Source organism: Nicotiana tabacum, chromosome 5 (assembly GCF_000715075.1).
Source record: "Nicotiana tabacum cultivar K326 chromosome 5, ASM71507v2, whole genome shotgun sequence".
NCBI classification, from domain to species: domain Eukaryota; kingdom Viridiplantae; phylum Streptophyta; class Magnoliopsida; order Solanales; family Solanaceae; genus Nicotiana; species Nicotiana tabacum.
Window position 1 is genome coordinate 153,313,908 of NC_134084.1, and position 8,846 is coordinate 153,322,753.

Consider the following 8,846-nt stretch of genomic DNA (forward strand, 5'->3'; position numbering starts at 1 on the left):
CCGAGGAAGTATTGAGGAGAGGTGATTAGACAAGATATGGGTTGCTCTAACTCACTAAGGACATGACCATGGATAAGAAGGTGTTGAAGTTGAAAATAAAGATAAAAGGTTAGGTGGTCCAGTGTTGTCCTTGTGTGTAGCAGTAGCTTTGATACACCACTTGATGTCTTTTGTGTTTTTTCCTATCCCTAGACTTCTATTACTACATGTTGTTATCTTGTTTTCGATTTTCTAATTGCATTATGTACTATTAGTTTTGTATTTTTGCTTTGGTTGTCAGATCAGTTTGCTTGTCATTACCCCTCTCTTCCCCTTTTGAGCCGAGGATCTACCGAAAATAGCTTTTCTGCCTTCTTAAAAGTAGGGGTATAATTTGGGTATACCCTATCCTACCAGACCACACTTGTGAAACTACGTTGAGTATATTATTGTTGTAGTAGTATTAAAATTCATCTCCCAGCTAACATAGTCGATACCACTATACCAAATGACCAATTAGGAGCAATTCTTTATTAAAAACTCGGAGAGTGTTTTGGTTTAATTTGGCTAGTCTTGAAAACATTTAGTGTATTTAGCGGTGGCGAAACCAAAAAATTCAATAAAAGTATTCAAATTTAGAATACTCTTTGCCAATAAGTTACGCAAGGGTGTTCAAAGTCTAATTTTTAATTAATAACAAATAATATTTTATCTTATACGAAATATAATTTTTGACAAAGGGTTGGACAAACATAGTTTCGCCCCTAGTCCTTAGTGGCACTCCTATTACTGTAATCACTGTTTAATTTCTTTCATTTTCTTGATTAAAAGTGTTGATAGCTGGCTAGAATCAATCTACTTTATTTTTCAAGATTACAAATATAATTTTATTTTTTTGGAGATCATTTGTAGATATTTTTTGGGTGATCTGATCATGTAATTTTTTTTACACTATTGGTATAAATTAAACTCTTTTACCATAGATTTAATTTTAAATGATAGTAGAGATAGCAAACGATGCGGTGCGGTGCGGTTGCGGGGCAAACCCGTATAAACCCGCGAAGATTTAAACCCGCGCCCGCCCCTCATAGCATGTGTACCCGCATACACCCGTCCCACACTCACACCCGCATTCACCCGCCCCGCCCCGCCCCGTATTTTTTTCTTTCATTTTTCAATTTTATATCTTTTGAGCTTTTGGTTGGACTTTCTGATTTAATCAAGCGAAAAATTGAAATCTCTTTTGTTGCTCTTAAGTTACTGTGCCCTTTAAAAAATTATTGAGCCAAAACTTAATAAAATGACAACAAAGTATTTAATGAATCAAAACTTCTAAACAGAAAATGACAACAAATTATTGAATAAGACATGTGATTTAATACTAGTATAGCTTTCTTGCTTTTGAACTCTTAAGCTATTGTACCCTTTTAAAAAAATATTTAACATATAAAACATTTTTATTTTTATTTAGTTATACTTTTTATTGTTTCACGAAGGGGAGCCTTGGCGTAATTGGTAAAGTAACTGGCATGTGACCAGGGTAAGGCTGCGTACGATAGACTTTTATGGTCCGACTCTTCCCTGGAGCTCGCGCATAGCGAGAGCTTAGTGCACCGGTCTGCCCATTTTTATTTTTTATTGTTCCAATTTTAATACTATAAATCTATTTAGTAAGATAAATATTTTTTTATTTAAGATTTGCAACACATTAGTGTTTTAAGTGATTTATTAGAAAAAGATAGGAATAACACAATTATATTCATAAAGAATTTCCACGATATAGATGGTGTATTTGATTTTTTTTAAATAAAGAATTTCCATGAAGTTAGCAACATCTTGCCCATCCCAGATTAGTGTTCAACCATTTTGATAGTTCAAAATTCAAACTGATAATAAATATAGACCGTCTATTTGTGTTTTGCCTTTTTCCAACAAAATACCTTATTTTCCAACGACATTGAAGGTGCAAGTACAATTAAGCACTAATATGTTTCATTACACCTGCTCAGTGACCGTGGTTAGCTTTCAGACTGAATGTGACTTTTTTTTTAAAAAGACCAGCACCCGCCCCGCAACCCGCAAAGATTTTTTCTTAAAAAAATAAACCCGCCCTGTCCTGCACCCGCAAAGCCCAAACCCGCCCCGCCCCGCATAGGTCGAAACCCGATTCGCCCCATTGTCATCCCTAAATGTTAGGAACAATGCTAAGGGATCAACCAAGTAGTTGCCCGAGGGATAGCTTATCTGTTGCATAACATTCCCTTCTCCATTCACCATCCCTACCGTAATTCTCTTATAGTGTACTGTATTACATGAAATGTAGTTCATGATTTTTACTTCGCTCTCTTTAGCATTTTGATTTAACATTACCCAAGCAGCTTGTACCTTCTCATCTTCTTTATCAGGTAACCTGCCAATTCAACACATTGAGCGACATTTTGCCTGTAAAATTCATTAATAAATAAGTATCTCCCTACCTCGATGTAATTAAAAAAAAAAGAGTAGTTCCCGACAATAGTTTATACACTCAACGAAGAAAGAAAACATAACATTCTCTACTCAGAGAATTTAGGCACATACTCTACTTGAGTTCACGTGGTGGACGAATTTTTTATCTTGGTCGGTGGAAACCCAGATTTCCCCATGGTCATATGTATGTCCAGTACTTCAAATGTGGAATCTTCCATTTCTTTTTAATTATTATTATTATTATTATTATTATTATCTATTTTTCAAGAAAATGAAAAAAAATCGATTCAGAAGAATTAACATCATTAGTTCGAATGACTAGATACCTTTGTAGTTTAATTTATACAACGACGTAACAACAACAACAAACAGATTCAGTGTAATTTTACAATTGAAGTCTAGAAGGATTAGTGCTTATTCGTACCTTATACAGATAGAGATGTTATTTTCGATAGACTGTGTTAGTAGTTTATATTTCTATATATTTAAAATATTGCACTACTATTTTCTAATATTGGTCAAAGTCACTGATCAACAAACTTTCCAGATCCTTTTCTGCATTCTCTATTCATTAATGGAGAATTATATATTTATAGCAAAAGCAGTATGGTCAAAGGTTAGTGTTGATTCCAATGTAACTTTGAGGAGCAGACACCACATTATAAGTACTGCTAAATTAGTTAGGACCACATGCATCAAAGCTCTAAAACTTGCTGACACTGTTAAAAAAAAATTATAAAAAAGTTATTGTTTAGATTTGTAAACTTACCCATTTGTAGGCAAACAAACCAGGACATCAAGGAGAGAAAGATAAACCTCTTGTTTATCATGCATTCATATCTTTGAGAAGGCTAAAAGAAAATTGGTTAAACCCTAATTTTTCTTGATATTCAAACCCCAATTTTTTTTTAAAAAAAATCCTTACACAAATAGCCAGCCAGATTTACTTATTTACTTTTGCTAACTTGTTTACATAAATTATACATGGTTGTACACATATTATATATGAATTGTATATATATTATATATTCATTGGTTATTTTTTGTTTAAGTGGTTGGGTGAAAGGTTATTTAGGTTAATTTTTTTTCACATGCGCAGTGACCTACTAGAAAAGTTCAACTCTTAGAGATGAGACCAATAGGAAACGTTTCACAAATTAAAAGAATTTGGGATAATATTGAAAAAGAAAAATGAACTTTTGATTACTCTAAATTAAATGAACTTATTAAGAAGCAAAAGGAGGGGGAAAAAACTGCTAATTAGAGCTTTTATTTAGACAGAGAGATTCAGCTGGTCGGACTGAGCAATAGTTTGACAAAGTGAAACAAGAAGCTTTCAGAGAAAAAGAAAATCTATTGCAAAATATTAAATCCTCTACTTTTACTTTCTTTTCAAATAATTAGTTTTGATTTAGTTAGATGGTTGATGAATCTATCATCTTTTTTAGATCGGAAAAGGGCTAAATATACCCCTATACTTTCAAATATTGTTTACCTGTACCCTTTGTTATATTATTGGGCTATCCATACCCCTGCCGTCATACTTTGGAATAAAAATACCCCTATTGTCATACTTTGAAACAAAAATACCCCTATTTTGGATGGAGTGCCACGTGGGAACACCAGATTAAAACGACCTATTTCTTTTTTTTACCCGATCCGTTTTTTAAAAAACACACAACCTGACCCCTATTTTCATTTTTTCTAGTTTTTTTTTTTTAAATTTCAGTTTTGAAAAAAACGAAAATATTTTGTTAAAAAACAAAAAAAAATATGTTTTTACAAATTTGTTTTTCCAATTTTTACTAAACAAAATTCTTTTAAAAAACTGAAAAAATAAAAAAAAATATTTTTCAAAAACGAAAATATTTTGTTGAAAATAATGTTTTCAGTTTTTAAAAAACGAAAATATTTTGTTAAAAAACGAAAATATTTTTTTCTGTTTTATATCTTTTTATCCCCATATTTATACATATTAATTTTGCTATATTACCCAAAATTACCCCCCACCCCACCCCCACACACACACCACTCTCTTCCTTCTTTTTCGATTCATATGTTAAATAAAATTTTATATACCTTATAAAAAAATCCTTTATTTATAGAACCCAAAGAAGCTAAAACCCTTTAAAAAAAATTAAGTTTATAACAAAATATTTTCTTTTTTTAAAAACTGAAAACATTATTTTCAACAAAATATTTTCGTTTTTGAAAAATATTTTTTTCCTTTTTTTCAGGTTTTTAAAAGAAATTTGTTTTGTAAAAACTGGAAAAACAAATTTGTAAAAATAGATTTTTTTTGTTTTGTTTTTTAACAAAATATTTTCGTTTTTTAAAAACTGAAATTTTAAAAAAAAAAATTGGAAAAAAAATAAAAGTAGGAGTCGAGTTGGGGGTTTTCTTAAAAACAGATCGGGTAAAAAAAATGGGTCGTTTTAATCTGGTGTTGTCATGTGGCACTCCATCCAAAATAGGGGTATTTTTGTTCTAAAGTATGACGGTAGGGGTATTGATAGCCCAATAGTATAACGAAGGGTACAGGTAAACAATATTTAAAAGTAGAGAGGTATATTTAGCCCTTTGCCGTTTTTAGATTAAAGTAACAGTCGGTGGATTTATATTGTATACTGTAGTATGTGTTTCTAATGTATATAGTACAACTGCATTTATCAATACATTATATGTTTGATTTCAAAGGGAACACCCTTTTTTTAGTGTGCTATAAGTAAATCTCACTCTAGTGCAATAGCTCTAAATCATACTAGAGAGATAAACCACAATAGACAAGCCTCGTACAACGAACTCGATGACCGAGAAGCATGCGTGGAATTCCGAACCTGCAACCTCCTGATTGGGATCTCCTACTCAATCAACTCGACTATACCCTTGTGAGTATATATTAGTGAAACTTTGGTCGTACATTGTCCACTAAAAACTACTCCATCCGTTTACTTTTACTTGGTATGTATATTAAAAATAAATTTTTATTTTTACTTGTCACTTTACGCATATCAAGAGAGAAAAAATTATTTTTCCTGTTATCCCCACAGTATTTATTACTCATTTCAAATCATTTTCTCAAATCTAAATAAAATATGCATCAATTAATATGGGTATCTGTCAAGACCCAAAATCTAACCATGGTCGTGATAGCGCCTATCGTGTTACAAGGCAAGCTTATTCCCAAAATATTACTACTAATTTGATTATAAGAATTTAATAAAATATTTCAACATTTAAATTTTTCATAAACTAAATCAACTCTAAATATAATATATAAAAAAATACGGAAACGAGTTTCAAACATCGGGGTGTCACTAAGTCATGAGCGTCTAACACTATAAACTAAGATATATAAACTGTCTAAATGTCCAAAAGAAGAAATGACAAGAGGAGTAACAAGGTCTTGTGGACGCTGGCAGCTACCTTGCAATCTCCACAGATAGCTGGCCTGAAATCAACGATCGTCGCACCCTAACTCACCTGGATCTGCACATAAAGTGCAGGGTGTAGTATGAGTACAATCACCTCAGTAGTAACAGAAATAACTAAGGAACTGAGAAGTAGTGACGAGCTAAGTAAAACAGTCCAATTATTTATTTTCACAATTTTAAAAAAAATAAACATGAATAAACAGGTAAATTCCATAACTCATTAAATACCACAAAGAAATTTAACAGATAAATGCAGCAACAACAAAAGTAAATGCAACTTCACAGCAATGTCACTCCATCACTCAGCACTCAACACTCAACACTTAATACACTCAACACTCTGCGCTCACTAGGGGTGTGTACAGACTCCGAAGGGGCTCCCAAAGCCCAAGCACTAAGCACGGACAACTCACGTACCATCATATCAATACCTGGATCCGCACGGTCAACTCACGTGCTACGCGGACAACTCATGCGCTATGGTATCAATACCGGGACCCGCACGGTCAACTCACGTGCTACGCGGGCAACTCATGCGCTATGGTATTAATATCCTCACAACCAGGCCCACGGCCTTACTCAATCATGTACCTTCATCAACAAATAAGGGAATACAGCCAATATCAAGTATCACAGCATATTAGCAAATAATAGAGGCTTAGGTTAACATGTACAACAATTTCTATGACTGAGTACAAATAATTTAAGCATGAATAAAGCCTAAAAATGATCTCTAACATGAAGGCAAACAAGTTCAAAAACAAGTAAACACATAACCACAGATAATCGCCATTAGGCGTCACAGCCTCATGAGACGGACCAAGTCTCAGTCCCTCGCAGTGCACACCCATACGCACGTCACCTAGCATGGTGTCACACCCCTTTTTTTACAAAACTCGCTAACCTCTCTAAAATAAATAAAAATATTTAGTAAATCTCGAAAAAGGGTTTTTAATTAAAAAATGACAAAATTGTGTTCAAAAGAAAATAATTCAGAGTCGCCACCTGACATTGGTTTCGATGTATCAGGTCACCATTTTTTTTAAAAATGATTTTTCCTTTAAAACACTTTGGACTCCAAAACTAAGTCTGCATCAGAGATTTGGGTAAGGGGGTTCATTTGACTCGGGGAGAAGGTGTTCGGCACTCCCCAAGTCCCGTGAAAGTCACGGTTGCGTACTCGGTCTAGTTGGCTTTTAAAATATTCAAGTTGAGGTAAAATCACAGAAAAGCAAAATAAATACACACGAGGCTCGAGGTCGTCCCCACCTAATAAAAAGAAAATGAAAATGAAAATAAAAATAATAATAAAAATACTACGAATTCTATTATCGATCTTCAAGTACAAATACTTCCGGGCATACCCCGGAATAAAATATATACAAATTTTTCGGGGCATTCCCCGAATAAATTTAACTAAAGGAACGACCTCTCGCCTCAAAACTAACAAAAATCCTAAAGTTTGCCTACCCAGGTGCTAGCGGACCTAAACATGCTCTTAGCGATTAAATTCATAAATGGATAAAGTAAAAGAAGCAAGATTATTTAAGCTCATTTTCTTTCACATTTTAAAAGCCAACCCCCTATAACCCATTTGCTCTAACAATTCATATTACTAGAATCTATCCTACTTCAATTCTTGATTACTTTTCTGCATAAGTATTCTTACCCAACAGATACAATTAGGAATAAAGCCAACATACAAACCATAACTAAACATTTATCAAATGAATTTCAAGTAATAAGTAAACTAGGCACAAATAAACATAGTAGAAAAATTAATTAAAGTAAGTACTGAAATAATGTCAAATTAGGAGGAGAAAGAGAAATGGACCTCAATTAAGGTAGGAGCTTCTCCAATTTTAATTAAAACTCCCAGCAAGATGTACAACAAATAATCCGTCTCAATTGAATTGTGACCAAACCGCAACCGAAACTCGGATCCGCAACCTCGAACGACAAACTCACTAGGAACTCGACTGCAAGTTTTTGCGGGAACTCGGATCTCTAAACCAAACCCCATTTCACTGCTTAGTGTCGAATTGATTTGAGGTCTAAGAGTTTTGATTACTGAGGCAAAGCGTCGAGCATGCGAACTGCAAATTATGAAAACCCTCAAAGCTGAGCACTGTGGAGGGTGGTGGCGGAGTTGGTGGCTCTCGTCGGTCAACAAGGAAATGAAAAGAGAATTGAAGTTTGAAAAGGAAGATGACGTGTTTCAAGATTTTTAAAATATCCAGTGGTCTGCTAGAAATAGAAAGAAGAAAAGGTGGAGTCAGTGGTCAGCGAATTTCCTAATTTTGTCACTGTTTCGTCCCCCTCGTTTTCTCTAAGTTATTTTTTTCCGTTTCTTTATGTCCGTCCCTTTTCTGTGTGCATGTGTCCGGGTGTTCTTGTGTGAATATGGTTGCCTTCTTTTGTAAGGGAGAAAAAGAGGATGTGAAGGCTGCTCCCTCTCAAGAATGAGGGTGAGAGCATTTTATACTAGGGTTTTCAAAATGTAGTCTCTTTATTATTCAAGACAAAAAGAAAATATATAAAATATATAGCAAATATAGAAAGCAAAATAAAGTATACATTTTGAATCTGTTCTTGTAAACAAAATGAAGAAGAATGTGCAGGAGTCCAAGGTGTGGGTGGGGTCCACATTTTTATTTTTGTTCCTTTGCATTTTGCTTCATCCGTTCCTTTCCTTCTAATTTTGTTTCGTTGGTTTCTTCTTTTTGTTTTTCTTTTGTCTTTTTGATTTTTTTCTGATTTTCTTTAGCTAAATCAAACGTGAGTACATAAAAACACTACTCCTAAATGAAAAAAGGACTATTAAGAAAAACAAAATAGCTATATTTTAAGGTAGTATAAAAATTTTCAATCTACTGTTAGAAATTTAATTTAAGACTTACACTACATCAAATAGACACAAATAAAAATACATATATTTTGAATTTTTCTTTTTATATTTTGCAA

At 33.3% G+C, this 8,846-nt stretch overlaps 1 long non-coding RNA gene across 1 annotated transcript; it reads right to left on the reverse strand.

The window, feature by feature from the left end:
- Nucleotides 1–5,705: 5,705 nt before the first annotated feature.
- Nucleotides 5,706–8,458, reverse strand: LOC142181277 (uncharacterized). Its single transcript, XR_012709936.1, has 2 exons — nucleotides 7,717–8,458; nucleotides 5,706–5,937 (listed from the first exon to the last, which is right to left on the reverse strand). It is a non-coding gene; the product is annotated as an uncharacterized LOC142181277 (long non-coding RNA).
- Nucleotides 8,459–8,846: the final 388 nt, after the last annotated feature.